Source organism: Lissotriton helveticus, chromosome 5_1 (assembly GCF_964261635.1).
Source record: "Lissotriton helveticus chromosome 5_1, aLisHel1.1, whole genome shotgun sequence".
Taxonomy (NCBI): domain Eukaryota; kingdom Metazoa; phylum Chordata; class Amphibia; order Caudata; family Salamandridae; genus Lissotriton; species Lissotriton helveticus.
In genome coordinates, this window is record NC_136065.1 from 287,781,146 (window position 1) to 287,801,775 (window position 20,630).

At 44.4% G+C, this 20,630-nt stretch overlaps 1 protein-coding gene and 1 pseudogene across 2 annotated transcripts in view; one reads left to right on the forward strand and one right to left on the reverse strand.

Moving 5' to 3' along the window:
• The window catches only part of MTOR (mechanistic target of rapamycin kinase), an 865,133-nt gene that overhangs the window by 173,810 nt on the left and 670,693 nt on the right, over positions 1–20,630 (forward strand). The gene's annotated exons all lie outside the window — the stretch shown is intronic.
• LOC144756443 (acyl-coenzyme A thioesterase 1-like) lies at positions 15,937–18,081 on the reverse strand (annotated as a pseudogene).

The window sequence follows — 20,630 nt, forward strand, 5'->3', positions numbered from 1 at the left end:
GCAGCCACCCAGTGGAGGGTTATAAACTCCAGCGCCTATCTCAACAGCTGTAGCCACCAGCAATTGGCAAAAGTTAAAGACTTAATGCAGTACCTCCCAGAACAATATAAAATACGGCTGAGCCTAGAAGACGGGAGATGATATTTAACACATGTCTGAAATCAGCCTAGACACTGCAACCAGGCAAATTTGTACTGGAACAAAATTACGGAGACCTACTTGGCTACGACTCTCCGGGTTCGAACTAGAAGTGCAGGCTTTGGTCATAAACATGCTCTTCACAAGGGAACACCTGTTTGAACAAGCAGTGGAAGCTGCATGGCATTTGATTAAAATGATACGGAGACAGCAAAAGTGTTATGGGACCTTTAAGAGAGGTACTACACCAACCAGAAGACAAGCATACAAGGGCACCTTTCATCCAAGACTCCTCGGGCACCATTCAGCCAATCATGTAGTTCCCGAGGTACGACACTCCAATTGCAGTACTCTTCAACACACCATCAGATTTTTTGCGACAGAGCAATTCGAAGAGGACAAGCTTTGGGTGGGGATAATGAGGGGAGTGTCTTAATCAAAATGACTCTCCACTTCTCAAAAACACAACACCAATGGTGTGCACAATAGGTGGACTCCTTGGCAAATGAAGAAGTGCTAGAGCTCTTGTAAAAGCAAGCTATAGAAATAGTCCCCAAGGGAGAGATCCCCACAGGGGTATGCTCTGGATATATTCTAGTACCCGAAGCAGATCAGTCCTTATAACAGATATTAGATCTCAGATTGCTAAACAGGTACATAAAGATGCAGTGGTTCAAAATGACCACGTTGCAGGAGTTCATACCACATCTGTAGAAGGGAAACTTCATTGCCACCATAGACTTCAAGGACACTTATCTGCATATACCAATGTAAGTGGAGAAGCGTGGCTCAGTGGTTAGAGGCGGCAGACCCGGAAGCTGAGATCGACCGTGGACCAGGGTTCGATTCCCCGCCTCGGCGGGTCTCGGGCTCAAAAAATTCCACGGACTCGACAATTCTCGCTCTGGTGCCTACTCAACTCACGGGGTCACACTCTGCGACTCTGGGCAATAGCTTGCTTAATCTCCACTACGGCCCCTCGCGGCGGGATGCCTGGCTTTCACCATGTGGACACCCTGCCGTTGTTTCTCACAGGGGAATACCAGGACGGGTTCCCTAAGCAAGCGCCGGGACGCTTACGGGCAGCTGTGCGCTTTACAAGTCCAGCACATTTACATTTACATAACACAAAAGCAAGCAGTTGTTCAGATTTGTTGTGAACAAAGTATATCATCAGTTCAAAGTATTACCCTTTGGGATAAAATCCGCATCCAGGGCATTCATGGAGTGTCTTGCAGTAGCAGAGCTGGCAAGGTTTCAAATTGCTATGTGTAACATTTTCATAATTTCAGTGTAGTTCACGAGTGACAGTTCAACGATTGATTGACACTTTCTCGCTAGCAAAATCAAGTCACAATCCAAGGTGATCAAGTCCAGGCGAAGTTTAACTTTTATCCATTAAGGAAATCTGGTACCCTGTAAGCCTTATGTACATGGGGCCTCTTGGCTCTTTGGGAGTGAACAACATAATATAAGGACGTTCAACAGCATCAGTAATTATGTTGTCTGTGGGGAGGGGGGACAGGAGCATGAGAGCCATGTTAAAGATATGTTCTCTCCTGACTTCCCTGTGGTTCCGCCCACAACAACAACAACAAATAATTCACATCCTGCACCGTGCCCGCTACACACTGACAGTGGGGCAGGCACCTTGCATTCGCCACTGATGTGCATACAACTAGCCCCTCTCACCTATGCCAGTAACAAAGGTTAACCTGTGAGTTGCCACTCCTATGTGTCATTTGTGCACACGGAGTCTAGTGCCTTGTGGTAATTATGTGCATCTACGGTGCACCATCTTTTGCTTGCAAAGACATGTGTGCCATTGACACATGTAGATGTTCTGCCCATCTCCTGGTGTCTCTGTGCCCAGGGTCTCAGCACCCCTTGCATGTGTGTTGTGGGTGTACATGGACCTTACGTGCAAAGGGCTGCATCACCTGAAAGAAGGCTGCTCCCTGTCACGTGGGCACCACTCCAGCCGCTCCTGTATCGGTTGGACGCAGCATTTACCGCTCACAGGCGCAGGCCCCCTCCATACCTGGTACTTGTTGAACCTGGCCAACTGCCCGAGGACCGCATTATGTACTCGCAGCACAAAGCCATGGTTCGGTGGGGTGCATGCGGGCGCGATGCGCTTATCGGACATGAGGCACAGGCGGCAAACATCAATAGAAGAGGACTATCGGGGCCAGCACGAACTGCTGGCGTAAGATGCCCAAAACAAGCCCCACCTACACATTGGACACAAAGACAACAGCTAACGCTGACTCAAACCACTTTTGGCAAATTACTGTCCTATAAAACCCTAATAATGCCTAAAGCGATGAGTTGTGCCCTTCAGTCACTCTCGTGACATTAGGTCATGTGAATTAGAATGCTGAGTAAATGTATCCAGAATGAGCGCAACAAGCTCAGCTGAGCCAGCCTACAAGTCGTAAGCAGCGTGGACCGGCGCTGCCAGCTTTGCTTTGTCAGACAGTGCTAATTATTATACTGCAGCGCTCCAGCTTGACAGCTGAGGAAACGCTATAATACGTTATAATTATTTTAATGCTGAGACTTGCTTTCAAATGAGTTAGGTTAACGCGTGATGCGTGGCACTTGGAAGGACTCCAAGAAAAAACAGGGATACACATACACCCTTACTTGGACGACTGGCTGGTAAAAGAAGAACAACATTTAGATGTTGATAACAAACACTAGCCAGAATAGGTTTCTCCATAACTTTGGAGAATCGTCCCCAGTCCCAGAGAAAGAAAAGGTGTTTTTGATCATGACACTAAACTCAAAGGAAGCAAAAGAGAGTCCTGACATTGAGAGAGCGAACTCTCCTTTATCAGGCAACAGTTTCTGACACTTAGAGCAGTAATGAAATTGATAGACATGATGGGGTCTTATATAGTGCTTATTTCAAATGGCAAGTTATACACTCAAGAATAGGGACAGAAAAAATGGTCCCAGTCCAAGTGGTTGTCTCACATGGGGTGCGGTAGGAAATACAGTAGTGGAATATAAAAAACATAACTGTAGGAAGACCATTTTGATTTGCAGCTCCCACAATGACCATCACCACTGATGCATCCCACACAGGGTGGGGACCCCACATGGGAAACCTGAAGATCAGGAGGCTGTGGAACCCTACAGAAGCAGTAAAGCACATAAAGGTGTTTGAACTCAAAAAAGTGTTCCTGGTGCTGAGGGCTGTTCACACCATGTAAAGGAGAAAATAGTCCAAATCCAGATAGACCACATAATCACCATGTTCTCCCTCAACAGACATGGGTGAACAAAATCATTTGTGTTTTCCAAACTGTCCATAACATCTGGAAATGGACCATCTAAAGACACCCCAGTCTAGTGTCAGTGCACCTACCAGGTGTACAGAATACAGGGTCATACTAGGCAAGCAAAGGAGTGCTTTGCATGAATGTGAGCTAAAGCCTCACGTTCTACAAGAGGTATTTTGAAGGTGGAGCACATCAGATATAGACCTGTTCGCAGCACCTGAAAACTCAAAATGCAAAGACTTCTCATACAGGTACTAATGCCACCTGTCACAGGGGAATTAGGCATGGCGTAATTGTTGTAATTTGGCGTAACAAAATTTATGTGAAATTACCAAGATTATGCCATTACAACCCATTGCGTAATTTCGGAGGGGATTTTTTTAAATGTGTTTTATTGAGTTTGTACAATAATAATTCACGGTCCAGACAGTATAATCGTTAATGGTACAGTAGAAAAGACAGCGTGTCTTGATACCTCATACGTAAGATATGGGGAAAAAAGGGCAAAGTAAACTAAACTGTAACAACTGCAACGGTGAAGGTGCTGAGGATATAAGTAGCTTGTTCGGTGTGATATCGCTGAAGCATGATGGCTGGCCTCGGGCAGTAGTATCAGGGTGTATCACAGGCACCGTGGCACAATGGTGGGTGAGGAGCACTAGTGCTTGTGGATTGATATCAGGTGTCGGCACCTGGAGAGTGCTGTGCACGCCGATGACTGTGTAGCGGTTCGCATCCATCAAATGTATCACCTCCTGTCTCTTGGGCTTCCCCATGTTCTCTGTGATTTGCTCTCTGTAGTATGGGGTTTAGGTGGGGTGTACGGATTCTTAATGTGCCCATGTCCTCAAGCCCAAACTGCTTTTGTCATGGTGTGTGAATGTGATCCCTAGCTGCTGAAAGCAGTGTGCCCTTCAGGGTGTGGGGCTGTTGTTTTTCACTTCAGTGTTGGCAAGGTAAGTCTCCCAGCATGTGCTGCCTATTCTATTGTTCCCCCCCATATGGAGCTACGTGAGGGTATGTGTCTCTGCACACGCCCATGTTAATATAATGTGGCTAGCTGCATTGAAGGTCCTGCGCCATGGGCGCCTTCCATGACATAGCTATTTGTCTCTTAAACAGGACAAAAGCTAGGTTGATGAACCTATGTAAATGTTTGTCACCCTAGGCCTTGGGGCGAGACCCAACAGACAGGATTCGGGTGTTGGTGCTAGGTTGTGTTCTGCGAGTTCAGCAACAATATTTGTGACCTTATGCCAGACCGCTTGTAACATCGGGCACTCCCTGATCTTATGATAGAATCCAGCATCCAATAGGTTGCACCTGGGGCACTCGGGGGTTAGAGCTGGGAACATACCCTTAATGTGTTGCGGGGAGGGATTGGCCTGATGTACATAGTTAAATTGTGTGAAGTGGAATCTTGGATTTCGGGACTCCTCTTTCATGTGCTGGAGCACTTTGGACCAAGCCTGGTCTAATCACGGTTGTGGAAGGGCGCTGTTCCCGCTGGCCTGCACCCATCCGCATACCCTGTTGGGCAGGAATTGTATAATGTGATGCCGGCTTGTCGGGTGGCTCCGTAGGGTAGGAGAACGTGTAGTGTGGGGGATGGAGGTGGCTCTGCTTCCTCAGAGTTCATGTGATGCGCACCTCATGTTGTATGGCATGGATGTCGGAAAGCGTTCCGCTTCTATGCCATAAGTGTCCAAAGTGCCCTGTAATTCCGTAAGGGTGCCATCTTTGTAAAGATTCCCAGTTGATCAACCCCTCGCCTCTCTCCACTGGTCCGTATCATATCTCCGCATCTCCTAATGGAGTCCCGGTATGCATTGTATCGCTATTGAGGGGGAGTATGGAATGTGAGGGCCCTTGCCATGGACAAATATTTGCCGCCTCCGTCACTTAGCGCCCTCAAGTAGGGGTTGTTATAGAGTGCTGTGCTCAATATCAGTTCCAACAGGAGGCCATTGAGTTCACAAAAGAAGCATCTGGGTAGAATGATCGGGAGTGCTGCAAAGAAGTAAAGGAGGCATGTAGCACCAACATTTTGGAGACCGCCACTCTGCCCATTGGGGAGATGGGCAGCGATCGCCAAAAGGGTAAAAACTTTCAGATAGATCCCATCACTTCCGTCCATAACTTATGCAACATTTTGTCAGCCCACAATTTGTGGTGGTGAAGGCTGTGCATGCTTAGTTAGGCAAACACTTATGTTTTAGAGATGCATGATTATATGCATAATAAAATGCACTAACTCCTTGTATTAAGGATTGGGCGGATGCACAGCTAGTTGAATGTGATAAAAGTTCCTTTTAAATTGCACGGTTATTGGTTAGTTTTTGTAGGTGCTCCACAAGGTGGCGCCAGGAGTCCAATGGCGTCGAGTAAGTAAACGCTATAATGTGAACCTAGAGGATCTCTAGGGTCATCCCTTTGTTGGGCACACTTTGAGATTATCTTTCTAGAAAGAAAAGATTTCCATTCTGTTGGTTTGTTATTTATCAACAAAAGCTTTTTTAATTGATTATTGTCATGTTTAGTTATTTTTTCTTCATCTTTTCACCTCTTGACATGTTCAAAATACAGGCAATGTCATTCAACAATATCATATCCAATGCATTTCGGGCATTATGAGGTCATGCCCTTCATCAGGGAAATGGACACTGTGAAAACGAAAATAAGGTAACATTTACTAATTTCAAAAAAACATAAGCGAGTTACATCTCCATTATAAAGGTGCAACACAAAATAGTGCATACAAGTCAAACATGCAATGTGATCATGTGAAGTTGGTGTGCGGGCAAGGGGTTTTGTATGCGTGCAAGAGTAAAAAAACGCGGTTACTTACATGCCTTTCTTCATGTAAGTGTCGAATCTAAAAGAATAGGGAGGGTGCTCGTTAGGTTATGGCATGAAGATAAAACAATTGCGGAGCGTGTTCTCGCGAGTCAGAGAGACCGCGTCTATTTCTCATCAAAACTAACCTGGTGCAAGTGTAAATCCAGTTTACTGTTCGTTGTTCGTCTCGCCGTAGCGGTTCAACATAGCGACGGCTGCCAATGGGTCAGTCCGCGCTTTCCTTATTTTGAAAAACAAGGCGGTCATGTGGGGTATCACGTGCTACTGGCCAGTGAAAAAAGACTATCGCGTGTAACTCTCAGGTCGGGCACTTGTGTGTCCAATTTGTGCCAATCGAGTTTGGCATTCCTCGGGAAAAATCGTTGCCGTGATGTTTATAATGCATAGTCAAAAGGAAAAATAAAACTGATAAAAAATATAAAAAAAAATATAAAAAAATGAAAAACTATCGAGTAAACGTTCATAGGAGCCCCGAACTTATGGGGTCCTGGTTCCAAGGTCTACACATTAAGTACTTGTGCTAAAGGGGATGTCTCAAAAAGCACAGAGGCCCGCGCCTCCACCTTCGCATTTGAAACCAAAGATGCAGATGAAATCTATTCATTAATCAGGGATGAACTCACACAGGAAACCACGAGCCGATCTAAAGAGCAAAACATTAAACAATTGCTATATCTCTCCAAACGGAGAACCAATCAACAACTACACGCCAGTACTCTCATAAAATATCATCGAAATTCACGCATACCACGAGGCCTAAGAATTGCTTTGAAACCATCCTTATGCAAACATTCCAAAAAATTCCAGGAACGCTGGTATGAAATTTTAAACAAATGCTCCCTAGACCTGATCCTTCTGATCATACAAGAACTGTCCACAATCTTGGAGGAACTGAGCACTGAGATTGAAGAAACCTCAACAGAACTTTCTAAAATGATGTCGGAAGACGAATTAAAGACGACTTTAGAGGACATCAAAAGTCAAATAGACCGCCACACAAAAGAGATTAACGAAAGAAAAATTCGTAAATTCAAAAGGGACACTTTGGACTACCGCCTAGGGGAAGTTTACACATGGGCAGACATCTATGCACAGAAACGAAGAAATAAGCCGTATAACTCGAATACAGATACATCATCGACGGAGAGTGACACCACACAAAAACCACGTAGACCACCACCAAGTCGAACCACTCAAGAAAAAACGACCATGGAAGAACCCACCACAAGCAAGCCCAGTGAACCGAATCCTTTTTTAGAACAGGGCCAAGCCCAAAAAGGAGACCCAGGAGAAGTATCAGAAAGGGACAAAGAAAGAGACCCACCGACAACACGAAGCACATCGGCCAACATCAAGGAGAAAGAGAAAACGAAGAAAAAGAACCAACCTCAGAGCAATTAGTGATTAACATCAGTGGCAAAAATTTCAATCCACACGAATTACAAATACTACAAAGGGGGATGTCCTTTGTTCCCACCACCAGCACAGATAACCTGGAACTAGAGGTGAGCTTATTCAAATTCATGAGGAAACTCAGGTTGAGACACTTTTTCGATAATGTAGTACCTGAACGACCACATACTGAACAAGACCAACTATTAGGCTTACGACCTCAAAGCTCTTTTCAAGCTCCTACGAGCCATAAAACATTAGATTTATTTGAAAATCTAGTACGACAAGACCTACAGAAGTTGAAACATACTAAACCCAAACAAAGAAATATAACACAGAAAGACTTGGATACATTACATAGAATGGCTAACGACGACAGCATAATTTTCACCAAAGCTGACAAAGGGGGAGCCATCGTTATTATGAACACAGAGATGTACAATTCAAAAGTTATGGAACATATTTCAGACACCCAAACTTATATAATTCTGAATCAAAACCCGACGTTGGAATATTCAAAAACACTCAAAAACATCATTGATGAAGCTTACAGAAAAGGCATAATCACGGACAGAACAAAACAGTTCTTAACAACATTGAACCCTAAAAGTCCAACATTAAGGATGGTTCCCAAAATCCACAAAAACACCTATGATCCTCCGATGCGACCAATAGTATCTACTATAGGTAGCCTCCATGAACCCATTGGCCAACTCATTGATAAATACCTGCAAAAATCAGTACAATCCATGCAAACGTATATCAAGGATACTACGCAATTTTTACACAAATTGCAAAGAATACCAGTGAATGAAACGGACAAACTAATCTTATGCACAGCTGATGTACGTAGCTTGTATACGAGCATACCTCATGATATGGGCATAGAGGCCTTGGAGAATGCCCTCTTGAACTCTGATCTTGACATAGATCTTCAAACATTTCTCATGGAATTGATGCAATTCATTCTCTACCATAGCTACTTCAAAGTTGATCAAACGTGGTACCAGCAGTTAACGGGCATGGCAATGGGCAATTCGGCGGCACCCGTATATGCAAATATATTCATGCAATGGTATGAACAACAACATATTTTGTCTAAACCCGAATGGACAGATAATCTCAAAATGATAGTAAGGTACATAGATGACCTCTTTCTCATTTGGACCAACACCAAGGAAGCTCTAAACACTCAATTGAAGGTATTCAATGACATCGACGAAAGGATTCAATTAACATGGGACATATCGGACACTGAGGTTAATTTTCTAGATGTCAATATCACAATTTCCCCGGAAGGATTCAAAACAGATCTATACACAAAACCAACCGACAGAAACAACATGCTCCTATACACAAGTTTCCATGAGCCAAACCTAATCAAGAATTTACCATTCTCACAAATGGCCAGGGTCAAACGAATCAGTTCGGACGAACAAACACTGAAAATCAGACTTGAACAAATGACCAAAAAATTCACCTCGAGAGGATACCCACCAACTCTAGTGGAAGAAAGCAGAAACAGAATTGAGAATATGGACAGATCCAAACTTCTAACTCCGAAAGAAAAATCTGAGCAAACACGGATTGTAGCTGTCTCTAAATACTCGACTGCAAGCAAAAAATACAAACAATCCATTCTGAAACATTGGTCAATCCTGAACATGGAACCGGACTTTAAACAATCTTTCAGCTCCACACCTATCTTCGCATTTACTAGAGCTAAGAATTTGGGGGAAATCCTCCGGAATAAACTTCCGAACATCACCACATACTCTGGAACTAAACCGTGTTATAATTGTGGTAGCTGTAACAGCATTATCAGAGGCAACGAAATATGTCATCCCACACAGGGTTACCCCATCAAATTAAAAGTAAATGGTACCTGTGAATCGTCCAACCTGATATATGGAATCAGATGCCCATGTGGGAAAATGTACGTGGGCAAAACGGAGCGACGCATCAAGACACGCTTAATTGAGCACAAATCTAACATCCGTTTGAAGAACACTAAATCAGCGCTATCAGCACATTTTGTAGAAGCGCAACACAATGCTGCCCAAATCAAATACACTATTCTTGAGATTGTCCAAAAAATAGAAGGCAGAGACAATACAAAATTTCTACTCAGAAGAGAGAATTACTGGATTTATAAATTGTTTACCCAGAAACCAATGGGCCTTAATGAACGAATCGAATTTGCGTGTTACCTTTAAAACATTTGCTCTGCAGATTGCTGCTTGTGTATACTGTTGTAAGTTCCATTACATCTGACACATGTACACACATACCCCTTTCGATATCACAATTCCCAGCCATCCCCTTTAGCACAAGTACTTAATGTGTAGACCTTGGAACCAGGACCCCATAAGTTCGGGGCTCCTATGAACGTTTACTCGATAGTTTTTCATTTTTTTATATTTTTTATCAGTTTTATTTTTCCTTTTGACTATGCATTATAAACATCACGGCAACGATTTTTCCCGAGGAATGCCAAACTCGATTGGCACAAATTGGACACACAAGTGCCCGACCTGAGAGTTACACGCGATAGTCTTTTTTCACTGGCCAGTAGCACGTGATACCCCACATGACCGCCTTGTTTTTCAAAATAAGGAAAGCGCGGACTGACCCATTGGCAGCCGTCGCTATGTTGAACCGCTACGGCGAGACGAACAACGAACAGTAAACTGGATTTACACTTGCACCAGGTTAGTTTTGATGAGAAATAGACGCGGTCTCTCTGACTCGCGAGAACACGCTCCGCAATTGTTTTATCTTCATGCCATAACCTAACGAGCACCCTCCCTATTCTTTTAGATTCGACACTTACATGAAGAAAGGCATGTAAGTAACCGCGTTTTTTTACCCTTGCACGCATACAAAACCCCTTGCCCGCACACCAACTTCACATGATCACATTGCATGTTTGACTTGTATGCACTATTTTGTGTTGCACCTTTATAATGGAGATGTAACTCGCTTATGTTTTTTTGAAATTAGTAAATGTTACCTTATTTTCGTTTTCACAGTGTCCATTTCCCTGATGAAGGGCATGACCTCATAATGCCCGAAATGCATTGGATATGATATTGTTGAATGACATTGCCTGTATTTTGAACATGTCAAGAGGTGAAAAGATGAAGAAAAAATAACTAAACATGACAATAATCAATTAAAAAAGCTTTTGTTGATAAATAACAAACCAACAGAATGGAAATCTTTTCTTTCTAGAAAGATAATCTCAAAGTGTGCCCAACAAAGGGATGACCCTAGAGATCCTCTAGGTTCACATTATAGCGCTAACTCCTTGTATCTCATGCTCCACTCTTGTTCATGAAGTCAAATAAAAAAATGAAAAATTTAATGTTTGATTTTCCAGTTAAAGCACAGTTAAGCTAATCTGACTCTCGCAATTTAGACCTTGCCCACATTCAACTAGTGAAAATACAGCTGCTTTTGTTTTTATTGCTCTTATGGCCTGCTACCTAAATGGGATACTGCCTTACAATCGTTGCATAAAATGTGATTCTTAAAATAGTTCAGACTGCGTGTGATTTAGCTGTAGGTTTATAGCTTGAGACTATTCTATATTCATATAACATCCTTCATCTTCGTTAAAAAGGAGTATTGGAAATTATTTTTTCTAATCACACTTTCATTATGCTCCTCTTAATAGGCCATCAGGGACAATTGACTCTGAAGACTGCAATAATGTGGGCCATTGTGGTGTTTGTCTTGTCATCATCTTAAGTCATACATACTCCTCACATTTAGTTTCGCAGCATGACTAGATTCATGTACTGCGTATTGATCCGCTATTCAGTGTTTGGGTCACAATTGTCTCTTGCCTCTATTTTTTTTCCTTTTGGCATCATCGGCCATTTGATGGATATGTTGATCCCCATGTGACATCACACATATGCTGCAAAGGCCCGTGCATGGTTGCCATCTTCCTTCTGATTCTTTTGTTTGCCGTTGGATTCGGTAGCACAAAATAGAGCTCCAGATCACAGTTCAGCGAAAAAGAAGACAATGACAAAGAACACCAAAGGATGAAGTGAAAAGAAAATTGAAAACCCTGGAATCAACAGCAGACTTCGAGAAGAACTGAAGAACACAGAAAAAGACTTGAACAAATCAGGTATGGCTGTAAAACTCCAACCACATGGGTCAGAGAATGTGTGACCGGGGGTCAGACTCTTCGAGGGAAATGGATAATACCACTTTTAGAATTTGCCTGAGCACAGAAAGCCTGTAATATGTACCTGCCTGAGGACCATAAGTCCACAGGGTCTGAGGTGTGCTTAGAGTTTCTAACCAGGGCTATTTAAGGTGAGGGAGAAACAAAGATGGGTACACAGTGTGATATAGTCGCAGACTAAACAGTCCTCTCTCGGGGACACGGGGCTATCCAGTGATAGAGAAATCCCCAAAGAATCCTAAGTGGTGCACCGGGAAGAACAGCATCAACCTCAAAAGCTGCTGAAGGAAAAAACTATGCTTGCAACTCCACAGGCTTGCAGAATGTCTGAACCTCTAAATTAAAGTCCTCAAAGACACACTCAACACCAAAGCCATTGGTAGTCGAAGGAAATTAAAAAAATAAGGTGCCCTTACAGGACCAAGCACAGGGCACCTCTCAGGACAAACTTTCAGACTTTGGCTCAACTCTGAAAAAGGACTGGGGAAGAAAATGGAGCCTAGTCTAGAAGGGCAAAATTTGACTTGGAGCTAAGATGGCAATGCTATTCCAAGGAAAGGAGTTTCATGATTCTCTCCAAGTCTTCAGAATTATTACAAGGATATAGAAGATGAAAAAAGCATATGAGGAAAACAAGGAGCTGTAACATCCCACAGTAGCTCGGCCACAAGAAAAGGAGCAAGAACGTTTGTACTGGGAGGAGAAAGAGCCGTATGAGCAGGCCATTTTTCAGTTCTCAATCTCAGCAGAATGGAGGCTGATGGGACATGGACACAGACTCACCAGAGGATGACGTGTGCTCATACCCTTCAAGGCTTTTAATCCCTGATGACATTGTCATGTGCAACACTGTCAATAAAGGAGCTGCAGACACATACACGGTACACCTGTAGGAGGAGCAAATTGATTCATGCTTATGCTTTCTCCTCGAAACCCTGATCTCTGTACAGACAAAAAACAGTATTTGCCTGTGATTCCAAGCATCCAAGATCAGGGAAGTAACCCTTAAAGTAACCAGCATCTTTCAGGGCCTTAGCATCAGAACGTGAGAAAAAAATAACACTCTTCTCAAGAACCTACATTCATAAATAAACAATGCCCCTGCAGACTTCATAATAGTGTCCACAGCCAGACCGAGAGCCAGTGCTCCCACAACCGCAGGTCTACCACCAGACAAGAAAAGAAAGAGGGTGAAGATGCTGTTGTAAGATGAAAACATCAGCTGTTACAAAATGGCAGATAGCTAACTCCAGTGGACATCAGCAGTGGTAGGGGATGGAAGACATGATCCAACATCTACCAGAGCAATTCTAGAAATGAGCCAAGGCACTGGTGTAAGAGGAGGATGGTAAGACCACCATCAGTAACTGTCTGAAATCAGGTCTGAAGTATGCTAAAAAGTGATGGGTAGGGTGCTTGAATTAATCTTAGCCACTGGTTATTAGATGGTGGCACAAAACACAACTACACAGTGGCAGTACTCCACAACGCTGAGGCAACCATTTTGAAGCAGGGACATAGGGAGGAGACCCCCCCCCCCCCATGGGTGTTGGGCCTTCATCAAAGTGATTCCCTAATAGAAGGCCCCTGATGCAGAACACCAGTAGGCAGCAGAGTAGAAGGATTCCTCCAGGAGTAGAGAACAGTCACATCCAACAAATAGGTACGCAGTATGATATGAATAGTTATTGGATCACAACCCACTTACTGCAAGACCACGAAAAAGAACTGGCAGAATGGAAGAGCTAATTCGCTTGCAAGAAGAGGTAAAATACCTCCTAGAGAAACACAAGCAAAAGAGAAGCACCAAAAAGCTGAAACAACCAGGGTCTATACTCTGTATGCTTTCTAATTCTAAAACCAGACCTGGCACTTATTCTGGAGCTCTGATTCGCAAGCTAGTTCTTGTAGACCAAATAGTTTAAGAGGACCACACTTCAAGAAGTCATCCCACTCTTAAGGCAAGGCAGCCAAAGACTTCAAGGATGCCTACCCGCATGTTCCGATGAGCAACAGACACACAAAATAGCGTAGGTTTGTGGCAGACCATATACATTATCCATTCATAGGGCTTCCCTTTGAAGTAAAATCAGCATGAATGGTGTTTACCAAATGTCTTTCTGTGATATCAGCACACTTGAGAAGCCCGGGAATACATGTGTACACTGCACAGGTTGGGATTCTCCTTAAACTTAGAGAAATCATCCCCAGGCACTGAGAGGTAGAAGGTGCTTTTAGGAGCAACACTAAAGTCAAAGAGAGCCAAGGTGGTCCTGATACAAAAGAGGATTTTGACATTAACACTGCAAACTTGCCTCTAATAGAGGGGACATTCGATGACAGTGAGGACGGTGTTCAAGATGATGGGCATGTTGGTCTCATGCATATCTCCAATCCCTCATGCCAGACTCCACATGAGACCAATGCAAGAATGTCTCCAAAGCCATTTGTCCTACCGAAACAAACCGGTAGAGCTCAGAATACAGGGGCTCTCCTAACTAACACAGACGATATGGAGATGTGACCCCAATAGCAATTCACCTACCAGCCGGTCAAAAACAAAGAAGCCGACCGGTTAAGCAGATAGGAAGGCAACTCATCGAGTTTGGAGCTGAAGCAAGAAATAGTGGAAAGAGTCTTCAAGGAGGTGGTAGACCAGAACTAGACTACTTACACACACATTTGTTGGCATCCAGACAATTCTTCAAGCTGAAAAACTACTCCTACAGGTAGGTAACCCTTTTATTAATATGTTTTTGCATGCCCAGCATCCGCATCCCAGAATAAAACACATCATGTATGTCACTCTAGAATAGCCCCGAACTGCAAAACTATTGTTTCGGGTAATTAACTGTTTCATTGCAGACTGCAGTGCGTCATGGTTTTGGAAGAAACCAGGGGAACATATGCAAAGTTGATTTGGTTGACGAAACCGTGTGGGCAATGTAGAAAAACGTACATATCAAGGCTTCGGTTGGTAGTTCATCCTGACTGCAGTACTGTGAATGATCTGAAGTAAGAACCAGTAGTCTGGCTCTGGCTCCTGATAGAAATGACCAGGGACCATGACTCTGAGCCCTTAAGGTATCTGTAGCTGCTGTCTACCTCGCAAGCCATTGGGTTGGTTGTTAATTGTTACCACTACCTCCAGCCCTGAGGGCAACTCTTTCAAGCACCTAGAGATAATTATTTTTTTTGGTGCACTTCATACAAAGCAACACACATTAAACATAGCAGGGCAATTCATTGAGAACCAGAGGTGTTCGCTGTCCACTTTCAAAGTGTTTTCCCTCTAACAAGGACAAATAGTCACTGGTGCAATGCAGGAAATTGTCCCCTCGAGGAAAAGAGTCAGGAAAGGTGGTCAGGAGAATGGGGAGGCAGCCTGGTGAACATAATTGAGTAAGCGCTGTGTACACTAAGAATTGACAATTATCCTGACCCAGTTTCACTCTACATGGATCCTGAAACATAGGTCTGTGACAGAGTATGCTCCTGTTTCAGGAATAGGGGGTCTCCTTTAACTAGTAGCAGATTTAGATGAGAGGAGATACAATTTGATAAGAATTCCACATACACAATCAGGGAAATGGAGAAAAAACCTTTATGGGTATAGGCAGGCTTTCCTTGGGGTTTAGAGAGGAAGGGGATAAGGCATACAAGTAGAGGCATTTTGAAGGGTGTAAATCCTCAGAAGGGCAGCTCACATATTTCACTTGAAGCAGCTTCTGCATCTTGACGGAGCCATTTATGTGATTAACTAATCAAAGTAAATACCTGTAAATCTTCACCATGGGGTTTCCCCTGGCATTCATAAAATGTTGAACATTTTTAAGCATGTGCAGGTTCCTGGAACGTATTTTTTATGTACACGTGTTTCAAAATTAAAAGGAGTTTTAAACAGAAACCATGCCTACATAAGACAACTCTGCTTTTTTGTTTTATTTTTAAAGTGACATCGGCCTTATGTCCGTATTTTTTTAATTGAAAAGGAAAGGAAATAAGTAATGATGCATCTTGGACTGTACAACATCGGATTGTATGATATTTGGACTATATAACATTGCAAACCCGAACCTGCCACTTTAAGAATTTTTGAAGATGTCTTATACCGTCATGCCCAGCGAAGTCAGTCGTGCATTCTAATCTTTCCTCTGAAAGCTGTATGTCGATTGAAAACAAATTATTTTGAAGGTTTCTTGTCTTTATTTGACATTCAAATATGTGGGATAAGGTTTTCAACCATATTTCCGTGGCTAGGGGTGTTTTCCTCTGCAATTCCTTTCTCTGATGTCATGCCTCCTCTTTTCAACAGTTCTCCTGGAGCCGATAAATCTCCTGAACAAGCTCACCTAACACAACAAGCATTTACAATGCAACGGTCTCTGCATTGCAAAAGTTAGAGCTATTAGCATTGTAAATGAACGCGAGTTTAAGGTCTTGACATTGTAAATGACAAGGTCTTTTATTTATGTTTTAAAAACCGAAACATAAATAAAAGTCATTGTCATTTACAATGCCAATAGCTCAAAGTTGCGTAATGTGTATGGCAAACTACAGTAGCCTCCTGACGAGTGCCCTTTCACTTAATTTTTTACAAATGAAAGCCCTGGCACTTTTTTTTTTTACAAATTAAGCACGGGTGGTGTCCGTGTCTGCATGGGAGTGGTGGTGTCCGTGTGTGCATGGGAGTGGTGGTGTCCGTGTGTGCATGGGAGTGGTGGTGTCCGTGTGTGCATGGGAGTGGTGGTGTCCGTGTGTGCATGGGAGTGGTGGTGTCCGTGTGTGCATGGCAGTGGTGGTGTCAGTGTGTGTGTATGGCAGTGTTGGTGTCCGTGTGTGTGTATGGCAGTGGTGGTGTCCGTGTGTGCATGGCAGTGGTGGTGTCCGTGTGTGCATGGCAGTGTCCGTGTGTGCACGGCAGTGGTGGTGTCCGTGTGTGTACGGCAGTGGTGGTATCCGTGTGTGTATGGCAGTGGTGGTATCCGTGTGTGTATGGCAGTGGTGGTGTCCGTGTGTGCATGGCAGTGGTGGTGTCCGTGTGTGTATGGCAGTGGTGGGGTCCGTGTGTGTGTATGGCAGTGGTGGTGTCCGTGTGTGTATGGCAGTGGTGGTGTCTGTGTGTGCATGGCAGTGGTGGTGTCCGCTGATGGCGATCGACATTCTCTGTATCATGCATGCTGCATTTTAGAAATAAACTTCGATATATGGTACAGTTTAAATCTGTTAATTTGTATCTTTTAGTCAGAGCAGGTTTTGCTTTGTGGCGCACAAGATTGCTAGGGATTCCCCCATGAAAACCCATGTTTCAATCTCGCTGTGTCTGTACATTTAGAAGTGAAGTCTACCTGAGGGTGTCGCAGCATGTAGTTTACAGCATCGTCAAAATATTCCAAATGGAATTCTTTCATTTGCTTTGGGAGGTCCTCATAGCCGTAGTACGCTAAGGCCAATGTGGCAAAGCCACGACTGCCTAGAAGACTGGCTCTGTACTCAGGAAGGCCCCCACCAGTGCAATAAATGTCAATAATACCAGGGAAGGGGCCGGGCCCTGTCAGAAGAGACAAAAGATTTAGAAACTCCATGTTAGCAGTTAGCACTACGGATTTGTTTTTTAAAGTTTTTCAGCCATAAGCATTACCCGTCACTCACCAGGGGGCACAAAGAGGGTGGCTCTCACCTTGCCCTCGCGCACGGGGACCCTCTGCACCCCCTCTCCCAGGATACTTCTCTGGTTGGTGACCCCGGCAAGGCGCTGACCGGGGGGTCGTGACCCTCGTACACTTCAAAGTCCACACAGAAGGGGGTCAGGACGTCTCTCTTCACCAGGCGCCGGTGTGGGGTCTCTGGAAGCAGCAACCACAGCAGCCCCATGGGCTCCACCCCCGTGTAGCTGGCCCCCAGGGCTGGGGAGCTGGTCAGGTCCAGCCCCCCGCCGCTGTCCGCCCTGTACTGGGCGGAGGACCGGAAAGGTACCCCCGCCTCATCCGTGAGAGAAGCCCTGAGGGTGACCCCCTGTAGCGGCGAGAGACCCCTCACGGAGAGCCGCACAGGGTCATCAAACAGGCCCTTGGCAGAGGGGGTGACCCGCACACTCACTGTGGACATGGCAGCTCTGCTGAGGGCGGCTCGGACCCCCACCGCCCGGCTGGACGAGAGCGCAGAGGCCGCAGAGGCTCGCCCGAAGACACACGGCATGCTGTCCCCTTCAGGGAGGAGCGGCGTCTCTTAGTGTTGTGAAATGTGACCGCTCCGCGAGTAGCGTCTGCGAGGGCACGCGGGGTCACGGCTCTGAGCAGGCGCGATGGAGGGGGGTTTGACGCCTGTCAGCGCAGACGCTAATCACACCCTCCGTGTGACGGACGCTCAGAGACGGCACGGAAAAAAAGCATGGCTGATTATCAGCGCCGCGCGCCTCTCCCCCTGCATTCCAGAGAGGCGCGCGACGCGATCCGCTCTGAATTCAATGCTGTAGAGACAAGACCTGGCCGCGCGCACAACGTTATCCTATGGGAAAACGCTGCGCGCGGCCAGGTCTTGTCTCCCTTTGGCGTTCTCAGACTGCTGAGAGGCCGACTATAGTTCTCTGGCGAGAACACGCTTTTCAAGCGCGTTATAGCCGAGACCTAAAAGGCAGGAGTTAAAAATGAAAGAAAATTGCCATAACAAACAGCAATCGTGTTATATTGCCTGGGGCTACTTCACTGAAAGTACATTGTACTGAAGAGTGATTGAGAGATGAGACTCCACCTACATGTCCTAAAATGCACTGTGCAGTACTAGATATGTAGTCTTCCTCAGACTGGTATGAACTTTGTCCACAATCTCTGGACTCCATTTCATCTCAAGTTTCCACTGTTAATGACCTAGTCAGCTTCCAAGAAGTTTCCAAAGTGTATGTGAGGAGCTTAATATTGAAGTCATCACAGTTTTTCAGACTGGTGATATTTTGCAGCCTTCAAATGAAAGAGCATGACAGCCCCCATGTCCCTCTGGTTCCTGGTCTTCCGGAGCATGTAACCTAAACTATTCAAGGTCCCTTTGATAGCTCTGTAATGAAGCATATAGAGAAAATCTATAAAATTGCAAAATGTGATCCTAAACTCCTCAAGGAAAACCCACCTCTGATTTACTTGTAGTGGTTCCGGCCAAAAGAAGTTCAATGTCTTCGGTTCTACTCTAGGCACTCTGCTTCATTGGCTCTTCACAAATCTGTCATCATCATTATAATCCTCATCATCATCATTATTCAGCTGCTCCAGAGAAAGAGAGCAGATGAATGGTCACTTTTGGAAAGTGGGATGTCAAACATCTGCTACTATTTTTTGGATCCCCATGCCCGCTACTATCTTGCAATGTTACGATCTCTCTGTGGCACACCGCACATTCATTTTTGGATTATTTCTGCAAGAATATATGAAAGAAATCTGTAGTATTACAGATAAAATCATTACTTGAGCAACAAGCAATGCTCATTTATCTGCACTGGAGTCCTGACACAGCTGCCGTTCACTGAGAAGAACCTCCTAATATTCTTTCATTCTAGTTTAAGTTGCAGCAAAATGTCATAGACATTCCAGTCTCAAGCTGTTCTCTTTTTGACTTCCATAATGATGGCAAAATAAAAACCAATTTGAAGCAAAGACAGTGGCCACAGTGAACAGGAGAGAATCCTAAAAGCTACAATGCAAACGATACGGCAGGGGTGAAGACGACTCCAGCTCTATTAAGAACAACAAGTTCGGTAGCAGATCTATAAGTGTCCAAAAGTGTCCTCAGAGATAAGTAGCCATCTTCAGCCTCTCAAAAGACTCCAATTGCCTTCATACTGTGACCCAGTCATCCTGCTACTGTCCAGCCGGCATATAAGAAGGATAATTTCGAACAATCTCCTGGTTTGGCAGAGGATAATAGCGGAGGGATTGCTGTTCTCCATCCAGATTCCTCCAAAGAGGTTGAATCCTTTGCTTCAGTTGAGAAGGGCCATCATGTCCCACTACATTGTAATACAAATTACGGCATCAGAGCAGGAATTTCGACCTGTCGTTGGCCTGAAGACGGCAAACAGGTTGGGTAAGAGGTAGAATTACAGGATGTTAGTGTCCCTTAAAAAACCTGAGCAAGTAATTTATCAGGAATTGTTATTTTATCATTATCAGCTCTACAAAATTGCAATCCATCATAAGTCCGAGCTTTACAAACATAAATAAATTAAAGGCATTCCCTTGGGTTCAGGTTTTTGTATAATTTCATTTTCAGGAATTCTCCTGACCAATCTTTAAAGGTCTCGGATGTTCAAGTGATTCGGAAGCATACAGCAAGCTTCAAAAACTGTTTTTCCATGTATGTGCTGTGCCTTTCACCTCAATAGTAACTGTATATTCTTAGCATAAATGACCCATGCCAACCTCTACCAACCCCTCCCCCAGTTCCCTGTAGTCGAGTCCATCTGTCATCGACTTAGTTGAAGACTGAGGGCACGTACTAGCCACACCATTATTGTTTCCACGCAGAACACTAATGATGGAGATGATCAGATTAGGATAATACCTTTCCAGTGGCAATCACCTGGCGGGACCATTAAAAAACAAACAAAAAAAAAACCTTTGTAATATGCTAAAGGTCCTTGTGTGGAGTGTCAAGTGTCCCAACTTCTTTATTGACTCAGGGTTTAGTATGATGTGGTTGCCTCTGTGCCATACATTCAGAAGAATGCTGTGGTCTTTAAGCCCAGAGGAGCTTTATAC